Source organism: Sorex fumeus, unplaced genomic scaffold (assembly GCF_029834395.1).
Source record: "Sorex fumeus unplaced genomic scaffold, SorFum_2.1 ptg000081l, whole genome shotgun sequence".
NCBI lineage: Eukaryota > Metazoa > Chordata > Mammalia > Eulipotyphla > Soricidae > Sorex > Sorex fumeus.
This window is the reverse complement of record NW_026606138.1, coordinates 16993906-17016939: the sequence shown is the minus strand read 5'-3', so window position 1 is coordinate 17016939 and position 23034 is coordinate 16993906. Positions and strand designations below refer to the sequence as shown.

Sequence of the window (23034 nt, the reverse complement as noted above, 5' to 3'; positions counted from 1 at the left end):
TTTGCCTTGCGTGCAGCCAGCCTGGCCGAGCCAGGTTCGATTCCTCCACCCCTCTCGGATAGCCTGGCAAGCTACCGAGAGTATTCAATATGCCAAACACAGTAACAAGAAATCTCAAAATGGAGACGTTACTGAGCCTGCTCGAGCAAATCGATGAACAACGGGAGGACAACGACAACAACATAAATACATGCAAATAAAGCAACACCCAATTACAGTAGGTAAACATTAACAGAGAGAGCAGTATCAATAGTAATAACTAATGGTAGGAAATTTTAACACCCAGCTTGTAACTATGGATGTACCAACAAAACAGATGAAAAATAAAAAATAATAACCTTGAATGATGAACACAAAGGTTTAACAGGCATCTATAGACTATTTGATCCCAAATAATATAACTTACATTTTTTTCCAGAAGCACACAGAATTTTTTTAAGGGAGAAAAAAACCAATAAAGTTAATAAAAAGTGAAACTCAGGGGCCAGAGCAATAGCACAACTGGTAGGGCGTCTGCCTTGCACGTGGGCGATCAGGGATCAATCCCCAGCATCCCATATGGTTCCCCAAGCACTGCCAGGAGTGAATCCTGAATGCAGAGCCAGGAGTAACCCCTGAGCATCCCTGGGTCTGACTCAAAATGCAAAAAAAAAAAAAAAAAAGTGAAACTCACCAGATAACCTTTCTCATCATAATCTGACTGAAATTCAAATTAAATCACGGAAAGTGAAAAAAACCTCAAGTATGTAGAAACTAAACAACACATGTATCAAAAACCACTGGGTCAATAAGGAAATAAAAGCAAAAACTGACACCTCAACAAAAACGGAAACCAAAACAGTTATCAGAATCCACAGGATGCAGCGGAAGTTTAATACTAAAAGGTAACTTAAAAGGGATATAGACCTTTATAAAGAAAAAAGAAAAATCACAACTAATTTTACTTGACAAATAAAGTAAATAAAAAAGAACAATTAAAAAAGTATTGTGGTCAAAGAAAGGAAATAATGAAATTCATAGCAGAAATAAGTGAAACCAAAAAAGCAGTAACAAGAACAATGAAACTAAGCTGGTTTTCAAAAATTTAAATTTGAAAAACCTTTAGCTAGGAGTATTATAAGAAACAGATCAGAAATAAAAGGTGAGAAATTACAACAGATATCATAGCAATATAAATGATAAGAGGAACATCTGTAAGTAAATATAATCAGTAAAAAAATAGAAGTAGCACTGTAGCACTGTCCTCCCGTTATTCATCGATTTGCTCTAGCAGGCACCAGTAATGTCTCCATTGTGAGACTTTCTGTTACTGTTTTTGACCTATCAAATATGTCACGAGTAGCTTGCCAGGCCTTGCCTTGCAGGCGAGGTACTCTCAGTAGTTTGCTGGGCTCTCTGAGAGGGATGGAGGAATTGAACCTGGATGAACCCAAGTCGGTCGCATGCAAAGCAAACACCCTACATGCTGTGCTATAAATTTTAAATAAATACAATCTGACAAGAGTAAAACAAAAAGAAACAAAAAATCTGACTCTGCCATGCATTACCAATAATTTTACTTAATCTTTAAAGAACTTACACTCAAACTAACTCTTCTAACATTATCACAGAAAGGATACTTTCAAATACATTTTATAAGGCTGACATGAATAAAACACACACACACACACACACACACACACGCACAAACTACAGGCATCAGAAATAATATAGACGGTATTGTCTTATAGGGGCTGGAGTGATAGCACAGAGGGTAGGGTGTCTGCCTTGCACATAGCTGACGCGGGCGATCCGGGTTCAATTCCTCCGCCCCTCTGGGAGAGCCCGGCAAGCTATGGAGAGTATCCCACCCCCATGGCAGAGCCTGGCAAGATACCCGTGATGTATTCAATATGCCAAACACAGTAACAAGTCTCACGATGGAGACATCACTGGGTCAGCTCGAGCAAATCAATGAACAACGGGAGGACCCGGACCGTAACTGTGAAAATGAGAGAGAAGAAACACAACTCAGCATAATAAAGGTTAACTACCATAACACTACAGCTAATACATCCAAAACTAAAACTAAAAGCTTGCTCTAAAAAAAAAAAAAAAGGCATGGCTATTCAGGATCACCTTATTCAGGATCACCACTTCTAATTAATCCAGTATTTGCTATCTTTGCCACAGTAATTAGACAAGAAATAAAAGGATTCCTGGAGCCTCTTCCAACACTGTGCCGATCTTCTTTCTCCCCCAGGTCAGTTTGTCCATCGGTATTTGAACCTGGGACTTGGCTTTCTCCAAATACGCGGCCCAGTCATCCTCTAGGACCCTGAGATGCTCATCATTGCTGAGCCGTTTCCTGTTCATCCCCAACACTGTGTCGGTCTTGTTCCTCCACTTCCTCCCCCAAGTTGTACCCCCTCCCCACACACACACCAGGTACCCATAGGGGGCTAGACCTCTTCTGAAGTGGGCGAGGCTTCTGTAGAAGTGGGCGTGGCCCAATTTTGGGCCAGCAGGCGATCTACACATACCCATGAATCTCAAGTAACATCTCCGTCCCCATACCTCCACACCAACATGAAGAAACAACACAAATCCCCACCACGTAGGGATGACGATGAAGAGTGTCCAGAAGCCTCAGTAGGTGCTACTCACCTAAGGGACCTCTCTGAGAAAGAATTCAGATATGACATAATGAAGATGTTCAATGAACTCAATGAAACAGTGAGATAGATATCCAGTAAATTGAAGAAGGACATGAAAGAAACAATGGCTCGGACAATTGAGAAAATCCAGGAAGAAATGAGAGCAGAAATTGGAAAGCTACGCACAGAAATGTCACAAATAAAAGATTCGGTAGATGAAATAAAAAACTCAGTCTGTGCCCTCAACAGTAGAATGGCCACAGCTGAAGACAGAATCAGTGAGCTGGAAGATCAGCTGCACCAAGCCAACAGGCAAAAACAAACAATGGCAAGAGACCTCAAAATAGCTCTAGAGTGAATCAGAGTCCTAGGAGATGATTCCAAGAGGAACAACACTAGAATAACTGGATACCAGAAGGTCAGGAAAACAATCCCAAAGAAAAAGCCACAGCTAAACAAATCATTGCTGAAAAATTCCCAGAACTAGACAATGCAGCCATTCAGATTCAAGGAGCCTGAAGGGTACCAGCTAAAAGAGACCCTAACAAAAACACTCCAAGACACATCATAGTTAGAATGATAGATGCCACGGATAGAGACACAATACTGCAAACAGCAAGGTCAAAGAAGGAAATTACATACAAAGGAGCACCCCTTAGATTCACAGCAGACCTATCAGAGGAAACCCTTCAAGCCCCAAGGAAATGGTGGGATATAGTGAAAAAACTATCTGAAATGAACGCTTCACCAAGAATACTCTATCCGGCTAAACTCTCACTCAAACTCAAAAGAACAGTACACTATTTTCTGGATAAACAGCAGCTCAGGAACTTCATAGACTCAAAACCAAACCTAAAAGAAGGGCTAAAGGGGCTACAATAAGACAAGACAAACCCTACAAGCACAACAGACCCCTACAGAAAGATGACACAAAACCCCAGAAAAATAATCTCTCTCAACGTCAACGGCCTAAATTCACCAATTAAGAGACACAGAGTGGCAAAATGGATTCAGAGACAGAACCCAACGTTCTGCTGCCTACAAGAAATTCATCTGAACAGTCAGAGCAAACAGAGACTCATAGTTAAAGGATGAAAAACAATCCTGCAAGCAAACAGCTCCCTCAAAAATGCTGCGGTGGTGATACTAGTATCCGATAACATAAATTTCAGGTTAAAAAGATTAGAAGGAACAGCGAAGGCCATTTTCTATTCATCAAGGGATATGTACAACAGGAAGAAATCACACTCTTAAATGTATACGCACCTAATGAGGAAACAGCTAAATATTTAAAACAACTGCTAACTGATTTTAAGGAGGACATTGCTAGCAACACAATAGTAGCAGGAGACTTCAACATCACCTTATCACCTCTGGATAGATCAACAAGAACAAAACTCAGCAAGGAAACATTGGCTTTGAAGGAAGAAATAGGAGAGGGCATATAGACCTATACAGGGCTTTACACCCCAAAAAGAAAGAATACAGATTCTTCTCCAGTGCACAGAGAACATTTTCCAAAATAGACCATGTGCTAGGCCACAAAACATACCTCAATAGAATCAGGAAGATAGAAATAGTTTAAACAATCTTTTCGAACCATGATGCACTGAAGATAGAAGTGAATCACACACAGACACGAAGAACCAAATCAAACACCTGGAAATTAAACAACTCAATGTTGAACAATTCGTGGGTCAGGAAGGAAGTCAAGGACGAAATCAAAAGATACCTGGAAACAAATGAGAAGGAAGACACGAGCTACCAGACCTATAGGATGCAGCTAAGCCATGTTAAGGGGAAAATTTATGTAATTTAAAATTTGTTTTCCAAAAGGAAACAAAGACACCACAAGAAAAAATAACTATAGGCCGATATCCCTGATAAAAACAGATGCGAAGATTCTCAACAAAATACTAGCAAATAGAATTCAACAACTCATCAAAAAGATCATACACCATGACCAAGTGGGATTTATCCCAGGGATTCAAGGATGGTTTAACATTCAGAAATCAATCAATATAATCCATCATATCAACAAAAGAAAAGATAAAAAACCATATGATCATATCAATAGATGCAGAGAAAGCATTTGACAAGATCCAGCACCCATTTATGATGAAAACCCTCGCCAAAATTGGGATAGAGGGACTTTGCTTTCCTATTCATCAAGGGATACGTACAACAGGAAGAAATCACACTCTTAAATGTATACGCACTCTTAAATGAATGGTTAATGCTATCTACCACAAGCCTGTTGCAAGCATCATCCTCAATGGGGAAAAACTGAGAGCCTTCCCTGTAAGATCAGGGACGAGACAAGGATGCCCACTCTCTTCACTGCTGTTCAATATAGTATAGGAAGTATTTGCAATAGCGGTCAGGCAAGAAAAAGATATTAAGAGCATTCAGGTAGGAAAGGAAGAATTCAAGCTCTCACTATTCGCAGAGGATGATACTATATTTATAGAACCCTAAAAACTCTACCAAGAAACTCCTAGAAACAAGAGACTTATATAGTAAAGTTGCAGGCTATAAAATCAATACCCGAAAGTCCATAGCTTTCCTATATGCAAATAGTGAGAGAAGAAAATGACATGAAAAAAAACAATCCCGTTCACAATTGTGCCCCAGAAAATCAAGTACCTAGGAATCAGCTTAACTAAGGAAGAGACCCCTACAAAGAAAACTACAAAACGCTACTTTAGGAAATAAAAGAGGACATGGGAAAATGGAAAGATATCCCCTACTCAAGGATTGGGAGAATTAACATTGTAAAAAAGGCAATACTTCCCAAGGCATTGTACAAACTCAATGCAATCCCTATAAGGATACCCATGACATTCTTCAAAGAAATGAAGCAAACACTCCTGAAATTCATATGGAACAATAAGCCCCGAAGAAAAGCTAAAGAAATTCTTGGAAAAAAGAAAATGGGAGGAATCAACCTCCCTAACTTCAAACTGTACTACAAAGCAGTAATAATTAAAACAGCATGGTACTGGAACAAAGGCAGAGCTACAGACCAATGGAACAGGGTTGAATATACTGACATCTCCCCCCAAACATATGATTAATCTTCGATAAGGGAGCAAGAAATGTGAAGTGGAGCAAGAAAAGCTTCTTTAACAAATTGTGCTGGCAAAACTAGACAGCTACATGCAAAAAACATGGGCTCAGATCTCTGCCTAACACCATGTACAAAAGTAAGATCAAAATGGATTAAAGACCTCAACATCAGACTGGAATCCATAAGGCACATTGAAGACAAGGTTGGCAAAACCCTCCATGACATTGAAGTGAACGGTATCCTCAAAGATGTCATGCCACTGGCCAAGCAAGTGAAAACAGAGATAGACAATTGGAACTATGTTAAACTAACAAGTTTCTGCAAAACAGTGACCAAAATGCAAAGACAGTCTACAGAATGGGAAAGGATATTCTCCCAATACTCTTCCAACAAGGGGTTGATATCAAGGATATACAAAGTACAGGTTGAACTCCACAAGAAGAAAACATCCAACCCCATCAAAAAATGGGGCAACAAAATGAACAAAAACTCTCAAAGAAGAATCCGAATGGCAAAAAGGCACATGAGAAAATGCTCTACATCATTAATCATCAGGGAGATGCAGATCAAAACAACAATGAGATATCATCTCACACCACAGAGACTGGCCCACATCCAAAATAACAAAAGCAACTGGTGTTGGCGCAGATGTCGTGAGAAAGGGACACTCCTTCACTGCTGGTTGGAATGCCGACTGGTTCAGCCCTTTTGGAAAACAGTATGGACGATTCTCAAAAAATTAGAAATTGAGCTCCCATTTGACCCAGCAATACCACTCCTGGGAATATATCCCAGAGAGGCAAAAAAGTATAGTCGAAGTGACATCTGCACTTGTTTGTTATTCCAGCACTCTTTACAATAGCCAGAATCTGGAAAACACCTGTGTGCCCTGAGAACAGCTAACTGGTTAAAGAAACTTTGGTACACCTACACAATGGAGTACTATGTAGCTGTTAGAAAAGATGAAGTCATGAAATTTACATACAAGTGGTACTGCATGGAAAGTATCATGCTAAATGAAATGAGTCAGAACGAGAGGGACAGACATAGAAAGATTGCATTCATCTGGGGAACATAAAGTAACAAAATAGGAGACTAACATCCAAGAATAGCCGAGAAAAGTACCAGGTTTACTCCATGGCTTGGAGGCCAGCAGAACATGCTAGGGGAAAAGGCAGCTCAGAGAGAGAAGGGAGCACCAAGTACAGGGTGTTGGGAGGATCCTCCCAAGATGGGAGATGCATGCTGAAAGTAGACTATAGACAGAACATGACTGTCATTCAATGCCTCTTTTGCAAACCACAGCACCCAAAAGGAGAGAACAAAAGGGAATGACCTGCCACAGAGGCGGGGTGGGATGTTGGGGTGGAGGGGGGCGGAAGGGATATTGGGATCAGTGGGGGTGAAGAATGGGCACTAGGAGGGATGGGTACTCGATCATTGTATAACTGAAAGCCAAGCACAAAAATTTGTGAGTCTACAACTGTACCTCATGGTGTTTCACTAATAAAAATTTAAAAAATAAGAAAGAAAAGGATTCCAGATAGGAAAAAGAAGAAATGAAACTAGCATTAACAGCAGACATATGATAATACATAGAAAAATCCCTAAAGACTCCATTAAAAAGCTATTACAGGGCCTGGAGGCATACCACAATGGCTTATAACACCTGCCTTGCAAGCATATGATCATGAGTTTAAATTTCCAGTGTCACCATAATTGCCAAGTTCGATCCTGGCAGCTCCGCTGTCTGAGCCTGGCAGCTGTAATGTCTGATATCCCCAGTGCCACAAACTATTTCCAAGCTCCAACATAGTCAAATGCGCATGAGTACCACAAACCCTCACTGAACTCCGTAACAGAAAACCTGTGCGAGCACCACAGCAATCCCCAGCAAGCACCATCAGCACCACCCCCTGCATGTCTCAACTACAAAGTGTGATACTTAGGAACATAGGCAAGCCCTGCAACCAAGGAAGTGCAAATTTTAGTGAGTACCACGGACAAGTGTGCAAGCACCACAGTCTGATGTGAGAGCCAAGGCAGGAAGTGCAGCTAAATGTGCAAAAGGAATAATTTTAAGAAAGCACGATTAGATACAAAATGAACATACTGAACTGGCTGGTTACAAACCCCACAAATGAAAATCTATTATATTTTATATACAACCCTATTTATAATTGCAGTAGAAAAAAATCATGAATTGGAGGTAAAAGATCTGTATAATGAAAATTACAAAATGGATCTACACAGATGGGAAGGCATTCCAAACACATGAATAGGGAGAATATAGTCAAAATTCTACCAAAAGCAATATAGCACTGCAGAACTGTCCTTCCGTTGTTCATCAATTTGCTCAAGCGGGCACCAGAAATGTCTCCATTGTGAGACTTGTTACTGTTTTTGGCATATCGAATACGTCACGGGTAGCTTGCTAGGCTTTGCCATGTGGGCGAAATACTCTTGGTAGTTTGCCGGGCTCTCCAAGGACAGAGGAATCAAACCCAGGTCAGCCACGTGCAAGGCAAATGTTTTACCTGCTGTGCTATTGCTCCAGCCACCAAAAGCAATATACACAATTAAATTCCAGTGACTTTTTTAAGGAAATAGATTAAAAATAGTAAGGCTTATTTGTAATCATAAACGATCTCTATCTCACTGCTAGATGTTTCTTTTTTTTTTCATTTCATTTGTATATTTCTAAGATGATAGGACCTCTGGAGATGAGTCTCAACTATAAAGTACATCCTGCTACACATGACATCTGGGCTTGATTGGTAGCCCTGTAGAGTAGATGAAATAAGTAATGGCAGATATACTTATACAAGGAAACTGGGAAAGGCTGTGTCAGGGACTGGTAGGCAGAAAGCTCTTCACTTGGTTATCTTTTTGCTCATTTTATTTCTGACACTGAGCCTGTTTCAAATTGTACTGACACTCAACACAGGAATCCTCTTAACACCTCATTCCCCGGCTTATCAATTTGTCAAGTTTCTTGACTTTCCCACCTCTTCTGCCATGGAAAAAGCACTGTAGCACTGTCCTCCCATTGTTCATCAATTTGCTCAAGCAGGCACCAGTAATGACTCCATTGTGAGACTTGTTACTGTTTTTGGCATATCGAATACATCACAGTTAGCTTGCCAGGCTTCGACAATGCAGATGCGATACTCTCGGTAGCTTGCCAAGCTCTCTGAGAGGGACAGAGGAATCAAACCTGGGTTGGCCTGGGTTGGCTGTGTGTAAGGCAAGCGCCCTACCCGCTGTGCTATAAGTCAAAGTGCTATAGCAGAGGTTCTTAATAATGTATGGTAGAAACACAAATGATTTGCATAATTTTGTGCACAGCATACATTATTTAGGGACATCAAATTGTCTTAAGGGTCAAAAACTAAAGCCAGATAGTAAAGGAGTAAGACATTGCCTTGCAAGCAGCTGGTCCCAGTTCAATTCTGACTCATATGGAACCCCTAACACTGCTAACAGTAATCCTTAAATATAGAGTCAGGAGTAAGTTCTGACCACCATCAAATTTGGCCGAAAATCCCCCTAAATTTTAAAAATAATTAATTTTTAAAGGGCCATAAACTAAAAGTGACTAAGAATCTATAGAACAGAAGATGGGAAAAAAAATCTCACATTTTACTGAAAGATTAAGAAATGCTCCACCACAGGGGCTGCAGGAGTATTACGCAGGTAAGGCACTTGCCTTCTGTGTGGCCAACGTGAGTGCAACCTCCGCATTCCATATGGTCCCCTGAGTATTCCCAGGAGTAATTCCTGAGCAGAAGTAACTCCTGAGCATCACTAGGTGTGGCTCAAAAACAAAACAAAACACAAAAAATGCTCCACTAGAAAAGAAACATATACACTGGTCTTTACAATGTTTTCAACACTGATATTTTTAACAAATCACGTCACTGAAAAGTATCCTAATGTACAACAGTCTGGAGTAAAAAACATAAAGAGTTCTTATCCTTCCCTGCTATACCCCCACCCAATTCTGGTAGCCAAAGTTTTGCATGGAATATAATAGACAAAAACCATAGGAAAAAAAGTTCAGTTCAGGGAAAGGACATTTCAGTAACATAAGCATCTTTTAAAAGGGCAAGATTTGTAACTATGGTTTAAAGATCTTATTATGGTAGATTACATCTGTACATGAGTTAACAAGTAGGATGCATGTTAACAAATGGGATTTCCTCAAAAACATCCGCAAGCTGGGGTATGGTGCCGCCAGCAGGTCAATCTGTACCTGTGAGGCGAGTGCATCAGCAGCCTGATGGTGCCCTCAGGCTTCTAGATACCCCAAAATTGCTGCTGTGCCTTTGGCCAGACCTCAACAACTTGGGGTCAAGTTTACCAAGAAAGTAAATGGCTAAAAGTTAGGTATGTTGGAGAAACACCCACAAACCACCTCCGGCCCAGCTATATTATTGGAGGCAAGACCTCTCTGGCTCCAGATCAAACTGCTTAATGCCAGAGACTCATAAACAAATCTCGAAACCCAGCGGCTTCTGGCAGAAATGCGTCCGGTCCCCACAGTAGGTTACTGGTGCCGGCCACCCCAGGGAGTAAAGGGTGCTTTCCCTCAACCTGCTCAGGGGACAGGGGCCACTGGAGAGTCAGGTTTGGGCCTGCAGTGACAAGACACGCGGGGCCTCATGGGATGGGGATGGAACCGGCCCTTTCCTCCCTGCCCCAACAGAACCCCGGGTCGCTGCCCACGAATAGCCTCTCCAGCTCCTGATTAAGCCGCTTAAGGGCCAGGATCCCAGAGACTCAGAAACAAATCTTGGAACCCAGAGGCTACTGGCAGAAATGCGTCCGGTCCCCACAGTAGGTTACTGGTGCTGGGCCACCCCAAGTGGGAATAGGTCCCGTGCTGTGGCCTGTTCCCCCGGGCGGCTCAGTGGCCATCATCCTCCAGAGCCCATTGGACAGTCAGGTTTGGGCCCACAGTGATGAGACACATGGGGTCTCACGGGATGGGGGTGGAGGCGGCCCTTTCCTCCCTGCCCCAATGAGACCCCAGGTCGCTGCCCACTAACAGCCTCTCCGACTCCTGATTAAGCTGCCATGATCCAAGAGACTCATGAAAAAAATCTCGGAACCCAGCAGGTTTTGGCAGAAATCCTTCAGATTTAATTGTTAAAATTTCGGAAATCCAAAATCGCGTGGCCACTACTGCAGCCGAATGACATCATATAATATCCATGACCAGCAATAGAAAACAAATTTTCCCTCCATGACATTGAAGCTAATGGTATCTTCAAAGATGCCACGCCACTGTCTGAGCAAGTGAAAACAGAGATAGATAAATGGGACTATCTTAAACTAAGAAGCTTCTGCACCTCCAAAGAAACAATGACCAAAATACAAAGACAGTCTACAGAATGGGAAAGGATATTCGCCGAATACACATCTGACAAGGGGTTGATATCCAGGATATACAAAATACTGGTTAAACTCCACAAGAAGAAAACATCCAATCCCATCCAAAAATGGGGCAATGAAATGAACAGAAACTTTCTCAAAGAAGAAATCCAAATGGCAAAAAAGCACATGAGAAAATGCTCTACATCATTAATCATCAGGGAGATGCAGATCAAAACCACAATGAGATACCATCTCACACCTCAGAGACTGGCCCACATTCAAAAGAACAAAAGCAACCGATGCTGGCGCGGATGTGGCGAGAAAGGGACACTCCTTCACTGTTGGTGGGAATGTCGACTGGTTCAGCCCTTCTGGAAAACAGTATGGACGAGTCTCAAAAAATTAGAAATTGAGCTCCTATTTGACCCAGCAATACCACTCCTGGGAATATATCCCAGAGAGGCAAAAATGTATAGTAGAAGTGACATCTGCACTTGTTTGTTCATTGCAGCACTCTTTACAATAGCCAGAAACTGGAAGAAACCTGAATGCCCAAGAACAGATGACTGGTTAAAGAAACTTTGGTACATCTACTCAATGGAGTACTATGTAGCTCTTAGAAAAGATGAAGTCATGAAATTTACATACAAGTGGTACAACATGGAAAGTATCATGCTAAGCGAAATGAGTCAGAAAGAGAGGGATAGACATAGAAAGATTGCATTCATCTAGGGGATATAAAGTAACAAAATATGAAATTAATACCCAAGAATAGCTGAGATCAGCACCAGGAGGATTACTCCATAGCTTAGTGGCCAGTCGGGCATTCTAGAGGAAAGGGCAGCTCAGATAGAGAAGGGAACACCAAATAAAGGGTGTTTGGAGGATCCTCCCAGGAGGGGAGATGCATGTCGAAAGTGGACTATGGACTGAACATGTTTGCCACTCAATGCCTCTTTTGCAGACCACAACACCCAAAAGGAAAGAGAGAACACAGGGGATTGCCCTGCCACAGAGGCAGGGGGGAATGGGGGTATGGGGGTGGGGGGGATATTATCCATGGTGGTGGAAAATGGGCACTGGTGGAGGGATGGGTATCTGATCATTGTATAATCAAACCCAAGCACAAAAAATTGTAAATCTACAACTGTACCTCATGGTGTTTCACTAATAAAAAAAAAATTTAAAGAAAAAAAAAGAAAACAAATTTTCTACAGTTGCCTTTTTGGCAGATCTGATTGTTGGGGTAAAATCCCAAATAATAATTGTGGGTCTGGTGTCAAAATATTGAATGTAATCAATATTACATATTGATGTAGAGAGAGTAATGTGGAAATCAGCTGGCCCACAGGTAGGGGGAGGGTGTGGGATGGAGGGTGTACTGGAGGTTTTGGTGGTGGAAAATGGGCACTGGTGAAGGGACAGGTGTTTCATCATTGTATGACTGAGACTTAAACCTGAAAGCTTTGTAACTGCTCTCATGTTGATTCAATAAATAAATTTTTAAAAAAGGAAAAAAAAGTAAGGTGGAGTTCATGACCAATTCAATCAGCCTAATCAATGGCTGAATAAATAGCAATACTCCTACATTAAGATAAAAAATAAAAGTCCCCAAGCTAGAAAAAAATAGCAAAATATAGCACAAGAGTTTTGCACTTGCCAAGAATTGCAAAACTCTAATTTGAAGATGTACTACTTATCAATTTTAGTAATTCTGAGAAAAGTCGTTTATTTAAAACATATATTAATCATGTACTAACGATAGCACAGTGGGTAGGGCGTCTGCCTTGCATGCAGCCAACATGGCCGACCCGAGTTCGATTCCTCCGCCCCTCTCGGAGAGCCCGGCAAGCTACCGAGAGTATTCGATATGCCAGACACAGTAACAACAAAGTCTCCAATGGAGACGTTACTGGGCCCGCTCGAGCAAATCGATGATCAACGGGAGGGCCTTTACCTTTACCTTACCTAATCATGTACTATGTACCAGATATAAGAATGTAAAGATCTTTGGCACAGAAAAGTAACAAACTGAAAAAAAAATTATAAAGGCTTAAAGTAGATCCATAGTAAGAAGTAACAAAGTAGTCAAACCATGCAGCAACTTGGAGACTGCTGTGCTTATTCTGAGTAATGTAAAGTCACCAGCGAGATTCTATGTGAAGGAATTAACATGATTAGATTTGTAATAATGTCAAAACAATCAAATTTGAATCTAAAAATCAAAGATTGTGACCTGATTCTACTTAATCCTATTAAGTCCCTACTTAATACTTAGATTGGTTGACTTTTCAACCATAAGCAACAGGTAACCCAATTCTAAATGACTTGTTGGTAAAGGGGATTTATTGGCTCATAATAGACACAATTCAAGTTGACCATTTTTCGCCAGGATTTCAATATTTCTCTATTGATTTTATCCTCAGAAAGTCTCCCATTAAGAACTGTGGCTCCAACTTAATATTTTAAAGGATTTAACTCTAGGGGCCAGAACAACAGTACAGCCAGTAGAGCTTACATGCAGTGGACCAGATTCAATCACAGCACTCCAGATACAGGGTCCCCTGATCCCTGCCGGAGTAAGCCTTGTGCAGTCAAGAATCACCTCTAAGTACTCCCTGGGGTGGCCCAAAACCAAATAAATAAAGATTTAAGTCATGACAACAAAGGAACAGCTCTGACTGCCTTGGCAAAAATCAGAAGCACTTTCTTGAGTCCATCACCATGTGGAAGATTTAGTCCTAGATTGTATGCAGTTGAAACCAGAATCAAGTTACTAGACAAGAGTTAGACTAAGGAAGGAAAAGATTCAAAGGAAAATGAAGACTTATTACCAAGAGTGAACAAATGCTGGACAGCAAAAAAAATGATGTTTTTGGAATTTAGGAAGAAAGTTTTGTCTAGGTCAAAGGACTAAAGATATTTAATCTAGAAAAATAAGCCTGTGGGACAGATATATATATATATATATATATATATATATAAATACAAGTTACTGGCAGTCATAAAATTATAATGATGTAGGCAGGTAGACAGGGAAGGGGCTCCTTAGCAATAGAATTCCTGGGGAGTAGTAAAACCACCTAGTCCTAAGACTGTCAGGACCCACCTGTGGCTATAGCAACTAAAACCTGACAAGACCTTTACCTGGAGCTAGCCAGAACAGAGAAGGATAGAGAAGTCCCATCAGGAACAGAGGTCAAGAAAATAAACTTAAAAGAAGACCATCCCAACTCTATCCCCCTTGGCAACCAACTAGCAACAAGACTCTAGAAGTCCCTTGGGGAGTGGCTTGGGAAAGACTCTATAAAAGCACCACCCTGTGTCCTCTTTTATTTCTTAAAGTAGCATTTTGTAATTTTCTTTGTACAGGTCCTTTACCTTCTTAGTCAAGCTGATTCCAAGGTACCTGATTTTCTGAGGCATGACTGTGAACAGGATTGTTTTTTTCATATCACTTTCTTCTCCCTCATTATTTGTCATGGACTTTTGGGTATTGATTTCACAGCCTGTGACTTTGCTATACAAGTCTATTGTTTTTAGGAGATTCTTGGCAGAGGCTTTAGGGTTCTCTAAGTACAGTATCATGCCATCTGCAAATAGTGAGAGCTTGATTTCTTCCTTTCCTATCTGGATGCCCTTCGTATCTTTTTCTTCCCGAACTGGTATGGTAAGTACTTCCAGTACTATATTGAATAGAAGTGGCAAGCGTGGGCATCGTTGTCTTGTTTCTGATGTCAGAGGGAAAGACATTTCTCAAAAACCTAGAAATTGAGATCTCATTTGCCCCAGCAATACCACTCCTGGGAATATACCCTGAAGGCTCAAAAACACAGAGCAGAAACACCATCTGCACTCCTATATTCACTGCAGCATTATTCACCATAGCCAGAATCTGGAAACAACCTGAGTGCCCAAGAACAGACTACTAGATAAAAAAATCTATAGCACATCTACACAACAGAATACTATGCAGCTGCCAGGAAAAATGAAGTCATGAAATTTTCCTATAAATGGATGGACATGGAGAGTATCATGCTGACTGCAATGAGTCAAAAGGAAGAGAGATAGATATAGAATGACTGCATTCATTTGTCGTATATAAAAATAATATATAGTAGAAGACTAATATCCATGGCCAGGGAAAACAGGGACTAGGAGGACTGGTCAGTGGTTGAAACTAAACACAAGTGTGTGTGTGGGGGGGAGGGGGGGTGGAGGGTAGATAAGATTGAGAAGAGACCGATATGCCAATAATAGCACTGTAGCACTGTCCTCCCTTTGTTCATCAATTTGCTCGAGTGGGTCCAGTAACGTCTCCATTGTGAGACTTGTTACTGTGTTTGGCATATCGACTACATCATGAGTAGCTTGCCAGGCTCTGCCATGTGGGCGAGATACTTTCGGTAGCTTGCCGGGCTCTCCGAGAGGGGCAGAGGAATCAAACCCAGGTCGGCCAGGCCAGCCAATGTGCAAGGCAAACGCCCTACCATTGTGCTATCACTCCAGCCCATGAGAGCTCCAGTAGTGCAATCGGTTAGTGCGCGATCATGACAATAATAGCAGGGAATAATTACACTGGACAAGAACTGAGTGTTAAAAGTAGGTGAAGAATAGATATTCTTGATACCCTTTCAGTATCAGTATTGCAAACCACAATGCCCAAAAGGGGGAAGGGAGGAGGGGGAAAGAGAGGGAAAGAGAGGGAGAGACAGAGAGAGACAGAGAGAAGTGTCTGAGAGTGGAGGCTAATGGGAGGATACCTGAGGATACTGGTGCTGGGAAATATACACTGGTGGAGGAATGGGTATTGGAATACTGTATGACTAAAATCTAATCATGAACAGCTTTGTAAGAGTCTATCTCACAATGATTCAATAAAAAAGAAAAAAAAGCCACCCTGAACAAAGGAAGCACACACATATGCTGCCTGCGCCCATATGTTATTTGCGCCTACGTGGCCAACAAATGTTTTAGATTTATGAATAAAACCATCCAGTCATCAACCTATCATACCCAAATTGTTTTTTAGAAACTTTCAAGTACAATGCAATGGAAGTGTTGGGTTAACATTCATGAGTTTTTTAAAAGCAAGCAAATTCCTGAAAAAAGATAGTAATAGCTGATTGTGTTAATATAGACTACATTCTAATACAACTACTTGAAGAGTAACTCAGAACTCCACATAGCAAGAGATCTACTTCATAATGACTTAGAGCAAACATCTCTAATATCCCAATTACCAGGTCAAATTCATTCTAGAATTTTAGCATTTGTTAACACAATTTTTAATATACTACTACTTAGCAGAAAGCAGATAAATCAGCTGACTGCTTCAATCAAATCAATTTCAATCAGCAAGTCATTAAAAGCTTCTATGGAAAAGGAAATTTTCACAAGAGCACATGGGGATTCTCTTCACACAGCCGTCCTTTTAATCCAAGCAAAGCACCCTGCTGATCCTGATCCAGGATGTAGACCTTTTGCTCTATTTAGCACCACCCACTTCTTAGGGCGCACTTGGGCTGACTGCAGCAGGGCAATGACTATATTTATATCCTGCTGTGGATATCCATCTGGAGATCCCCAAACCCTTCCGTAACCAGATCAAACTGCCTTTCTTTCATTTTTATTTTATTTTGCGTCTATTTTAACCCAGTTTCTCAAAACCTCCTCTCCTGGGTAATTTTCTGCACACTGAAAGTCTAGTTATCTACACAACTCGATCTTTTTTAACTCACAGATTCTTCATATTCTCTATCTCCTTAAAACGCATAATCAGATTTCTCATAAAGCTTATACTTCAGCCGCAAACTGTTCCCTTCAAAGCAGCTTATTAAGTCATCAATTATTTGCTTTCAACCCTGACTTCACAACCAACTAGCAATCCATAATCTTTTTTTCTTTTCTTTTTTTTCTTTTTGGGTCACACCTGGCGATGCACAGGGGTTACTCCTGGCTCTACACTCAGGAGTTACTCCTGGCGATGCTCAGGGGACCATATGGGATGCTGGGAATCGAACCTGTGTCGGCCGCGTGCAAGGCAAATGCCCTACCCGCTGTGCTATATCTCTCCAGCCCAGTCCATAATTTTTTAACTGCTGAAAACAGCTGTCTGAATATTCAAACTCACTTCAAATTCAATGCTGCCAAAATCCAGCAATAATGTCCCATAAAAAATTATTCTAGAACATTATTACTAGTCAAAAATTAGAAATGTTCTGAAGATTCAACTGATGAAAGAGGAAAAGAAAATGTAGATGCAGCCTTAGAAAATTAATTTAAAAATAAAGAGCATAATACAGTATGAAATATGAAAATACTATGTTAAGTAAAACGGTCACATATTACATGGTTCTATTTATACTAAATGTTCAAAACAAGGCCAATTCAGAGGAACAGAAAGTAAACTAGTGATTGTCAAGGAAGGGGGTGGGGGGAAGTTGCAAAAGGCTGCTTATTAATGGGTAAATTTCCTCTGGAAGAAATAAAAATACTCAGGGATTAGGTACCGCTGCTCAATGGCTAAAATAGTTCCCACAACTATCCTGGTCTCTCCATTCTCTCCATTCAAGTTCTCAGGAACTCACAACTTTACTTAGTAACAGATCTGTTTTATAAGATTCACTTTACACTTATGTCTCTTAATCCAGGTATCTCCTTTACCATTCAATACAGAACAACCAAATTAACAATTTACTAGAATAATAGTTTCACTGATCACTTTCAAACTTTTTAGTGACTCTTCACCAAATCACTGAACGTCAGAGTTCAAGTATGCTAGTGCTACTGAAGATTATAATCAAGTACAGAATAGACTCAATGTTCTATAAGCCAGCAAGTCCATACATGATTAGTGTTACCAGGTGGAGAGATTAGTTTCAAACTCTGTTCGGTGCAAAAGACAGGTAATCCTCAGACAGATAGATCTAAACTAAGACCAAAGACTCCACTTCTTTGAAAATGAATTTCAGCACCAAGAAAGTATGACAAAAAATGAAATAAACTTTCTCTGGGGGCCGGAGTGATAGTACAGTGGGGAGGGCATTTGCTGGTTGCACACAGCCAACCCGGGTTTGAGCCCCAACATCCCATATGTTCCCCCTGGCACCGACAGAAATAATCCCTGAGTGCAGAGCCAGTAGTAATCCCTGAGCACCGCCAGGTATGACCCAAAAAGCAAAACAAACTTTTTCTGAGACTCAATTTCTTCATATGTAAAAGATGGAAAATTAATCCCACCATCTCCATTACATTACCCCTTAATTCTTTGTAAATCATGTAATTTATGATTACAAAAAATTATGAGAAGTTAAAACTTAAATGATCTAGATGATAAGCAGCAATAACTATTGTTCCTGAATATACTGAGTCAGCAAAATATTTAAAATTTGAAAAATGCGTTTGGGCCAAAGACAGTATAGCAGATAAGGTTACCTTCATATGACTGACCCAGCCGGGTTTGATCCTTGACATCAAATATGGTCCCTTAAGCACCACCACAAGTGATCCCTGAGCAGAGCCAGGAATACACCCTTTGGACAGCCAGTTGTGGCCCAAATCCCCAGAACCCTTCAAGAACTAAAACTGCTTTGCAGCAACAAATTTAAAAATCCATTTTGATATAAACTACCAAGCTTATCAAGTCATTATGTATAGCCTTTAAAACAACCTAAGAGAAAAATCAAGTATTTTTGAAAAATCAAGTATTTTTTATAGTCTCTGAAGCAGGAATACTATATAAGTTTATAGAATTAGTGAGGGCTGGAGTGATAGCACAGCAGGTGGCCATTTGCCTTGCATGTAGCTGACCCAGGTTTGATTCCTCCATCCCTTTCAGAGTCCAGCAATCTACCGAGAGTATCCTGCCCCCAATGAAGAGCCTGGCACGCTCCCCATGGCGTATTTGCTATGCCAAAAACAGTAACAAGTCTCACAATGGAGACGTTACTGCTGCCCGCTTGAGCAAATCGATGTACGGGAGGATAGTGACAGTGACAGTGACAGAATTAGTAAATGTGGTCAGTAATTCTCATCTTCCAAAAATTACTTTAGACATTACATCATCAGTAAACTCATTTTCTATTAACCTGTTTACATTCGATTTAGACAAATTGTTATTCCCTATCCAATTTAGAAGAAAAAATCCTAATATGATTCTAAATGTTCTTTTGAATGAAAAAATAAACAAGAGTGAGAGAGGACGATCCCTATTACTCCTTTTCTCTGCCCTCCCTTTCTCTTGGGGGAGTGGGGGAAGCAATGCTACTTAAGTAAATACTGGGCTGGTCTAGACAGCCTAAACTGAAAAGAATGGGTTGAAGTATGCTGGCTAAGACTGCAGCTCTCCAACATAAAACTACCTCAAGCACTTTTCTGTGTATGTTCCCCTCCACTACTGAACCCTAAAGCAAACCTTAACAGCTATTCTAGGTTCTGACACCAACTGGTATTCAAAATTCCAAGTTCCCTAAATTGGATCCATTTTATCCTCCAAAAAATGTTTCTTCCTTCTTGCCCAAGGAGATTTGTACATAGTAGACATTAGGTTTGTGTTGTCTTGCCAGGATAGAACTTAGTTGCAGTTAGTTTCTGATGGGTATAGGTGTGTGTAAAGGTGTGTTTGGGGGGGGGGGAATCCTGTTGGTTGCTGAGAGGGATCAAATTTGGTTGGTATTTGGTGTCGGTATACACATTTTGCATGGGATTGAAACCAAGGTTCTACCACTGAGCTACATCCTATGTAACCCATTATATTGAACAGATACAAACTCCTAAATAACCAACCAGACATCTAAAAGTATACAAGTACAAAACGCTTTTCAATTTTATGATCCTGAAAATCAACATATGCAAGGCATGTGTGCCAGATCACTGGTTCAATTTTTAAAATCCAAGCACCCATTTTTAGACAACTGTTTAAACCCCACAGTTATCATACTCATACCATATACTCAGGCCAAAATCTCTTAACCTACAAATTACTTGCGAATTACAGAGGGAAATAGTTATAAGGCAAAGATGGTTACTCCATAGCCAAGAGATCAAGTTAAGGGAGACTAAATAGCACTGTAGCACTGTCCTCCCATTGTTCATCGATTTGCTTGAGCAGGCCCAGTAATGTCTCCATTGTGAGATTTGTTGTTACTGTGTTTGGCAAATTGAATACTCCACGGGTAGCTTGCCAGGCTTTGCCGTGCTGGCGAGATACTCTTGGTAACTTGTCGGGCTCTCCAAGGGGGCGGAGGAATCGAACCAGGCTAGGCCAGCCCTACTGATTAGAATAACCTATTTTACTCGCCATCTGATGCTGTATGCGGAACACCACATGACCAACTTTTTTTTTTGTTGAAAATATTAACCCAGGGGCCAGAGCAGTAGGGTGATTGCCTTGCATAGGCCAACCCAGGTTCAATCCCTGCCATCCCATCTGGTCCCCTGAGACTGCCAGTCCTTAGTGTAGATTAACCACTGAGCATCACTGGGTATGACCCAAAAACAAACCAAATGAAAACAAAATAAAATTAAAATTTATACACACACACGTGCACATACGTATGCACCTGATCCACTCAAACTTTGACAAGGTATAGGGACTACAATATAAACTCCTGGAGGAAGGAAATGTCCATAAAATATGTCTTACAAGTCTACTGGCCTGGCCTCTTCAAAAACTCAATGCCAGGAAGAAAACATGGAGGGGACTACAAATGAACACATGGCTGGATCCTATTTCAAATGGAAAAGAATCCTATTAGGGGAGAATTCTGAGAGCAATGGGAAAATGAGATACTAGATATTAGGTATTAGATTGTAGGGATCATTATTATGATTACAGTATTGTGGCTTTATAGACTATTGGTCTTCATCTTCTGACAGATACTGACAGAATAGTCAGGTGTGAGCTGTCTTGCTAGTTGCAATTTGCTGGGAAGATATGTAGATTAGAGAAAATGGAAACCATTATTAAAACTAGTGTTCAAAGGAACTACCCAACTTTTCTTTATACTGGGGGGAGATGGGAGGAGGAGCTAGTTGCTGTAAATGACAAACACGTTAAAAAACCCAACCTAAAAAAAAGAAATAAATTTCTAGAATTGAGGAAAGGGCAGTTCAGATAGAGAAGGGAGCACCAAATAAAGGGTGTTTGGAGGACCCTCCCAGGAGGGGAGATGCATGACGAAAGTGGACTATGGACTGAATATGTTTGCCACTCAATGCCTCTTTTGCAGACCACAACACCCAAAAGGAGAGAGAGAACACAGGGGATTGCCCTGCCACAGAGGCAAGGGGGGATGGGGGGATGGGGGTGGGGGGCATATTATCCATGGTGGTGGAAAATGGGCACTGGTGGAAGGATGGGTATCTGATCATTATATAATCAAACCCAAGCACAAAAAAATTATAAATCTACAACTGTACCTCATGGTGTTTCACTAATAAAAAAAAAATTAAAAAAAAATTTCTAGAATTAACTTGTAAAAGGGATCACTAACCCTTTCAAGTATTCCTTAAAATTTGTAGGCGTGTACTTTCATCTTGTTCTCACAAAAAAAGGTAGCAAGAGGTGACGAGAGATCAGATGAATGAGACTACATGAACTGAGGTTTAATGGACTAAGATTTGATGAATCAGAGATGTGATGAACTGAGACCAGACTATCTTGAGACGTGATGAACTGAGAAGTGAACCTAGATTTGAGCAATTGAGACCTGACGTACCACGATCTGATGGACTGAGTTGGGATAAACAAGAAATCTGGTATTGTGATGAGACCCGATAGGCAGAGCACTGCAGAGTAAGTGCACTCATGGCTGCTCCCTCCTCACCTTCGAGGGCGGAATCAGCAGTGGCCGAAGGCTGATTAAGGAGAGGGTCCTCAGCAAAATAACCTGACGGCCTCGGACGGAACTGGAACCGGACAGCATTTGCCCGTCACAAGCTGACCAGTACTTGCAGCATGTGCAGCAGGTCTGTGCTTAGGGGGCAGCCAGCCGGGGATGGGATGGGGACGGAGGAGAGGGGGATTGGGGACCTGCCCCGCGCACGGAAGGCTTCGGTGCTGGCACTATCCTCCGGGGACTCAAGCTCGCGTGGCATGACTTCGAATCCTTAAAACCGTCCAAACCAGCCGAGCACAAAACACCAAGTGAGCAGACCGCGCGGGGCGACGGTCTACGGACAAAGGCCGGCTCACGGGGGCCTTTCGGCCCAGGCACATTCACCCCGCAAAGCGGTTTGTTTGCTTGTTTTTGTTTTTTAAAAGGAAGAAAAAGAACCCCCTCCCCCCCCCCAAAAAAAAACCAAACTTGAGGGAGGCTGGGAGCGGGGCCGCCTTCGGTCGGGCCGGCCCGCAGCAGGCTCCGACGCGGCGCTCCCCAGCCGGGCCCGAACCCCTAGCTCCCGAACCCCCGGCTCCCGAACCCCCCGGACCTCGGCGCCCACGACTGCGGAGACTCGGGCCCGACCAGCCCGAACCGCCCCGGGCGCGAAGGGCGCGGCCGCCGGACCCACCGCCCGAGCCGGCCCGAGCCCGGCTGCCGGGCGGCAACATGGCGGCCGCCCCGCCGCGCGCCCCCACCCCGCGCCCGGCGCTCCCTGCGACCCGCGCCCCCTGACACCCCCAGCCCGACGCCCCGGGGCGAGGCGGCGCGGCCGCGCTGGAGGGCCTCGGCCTGCGGCGGCGCGCGCGGGGGCGGGGGCGCTTACCGTGAAGGAGCGGCGCGGCCTGACTGGGGCCCCGAGGAGGAGGAGGCGGAGGCGGAGAGGAGGAGGAGGTGGAGGAGGAGGAGGAGAGGTGAGGAGGAGGAGGAGGAGGAGGAGAAGGAGGAGCGCGGCGCGGCGCGGCGCGGCGCAGCGGCGGCGGCGGCGGCTCTCGGCGGGCGGGGCGCGGGCCCGCGGCCGCGCGCGGCCTCATGGGTAGCGCCGCGCCGCCGCCGCCGCCGCCGT

At 42.4% G+C, this 23034-nt stretch overlaps 1 protein-coding gene across 1 annotated transcript in view; it reads right to left on the bottom strand.

Moving 5' to 3' along the window:
• The window catches only part of ZNF280D (zinc finger protein 280D), a 110088-nt gene extending 87269 nt beyond the window's left edge, over positions 1-22819 (bottom strand). The window contains exon 1 of the mRNA XM_056130764.1: positions 22795-22819. The gene's annotated coding sequence lies outside the window, so the exon portion shown is untranslated. The remainder of the gene's footprint in view (positions 1-22794) is intronic.
• Between the last annotated feature and the right edge of the window lie 215 nt (positions 22820-23034).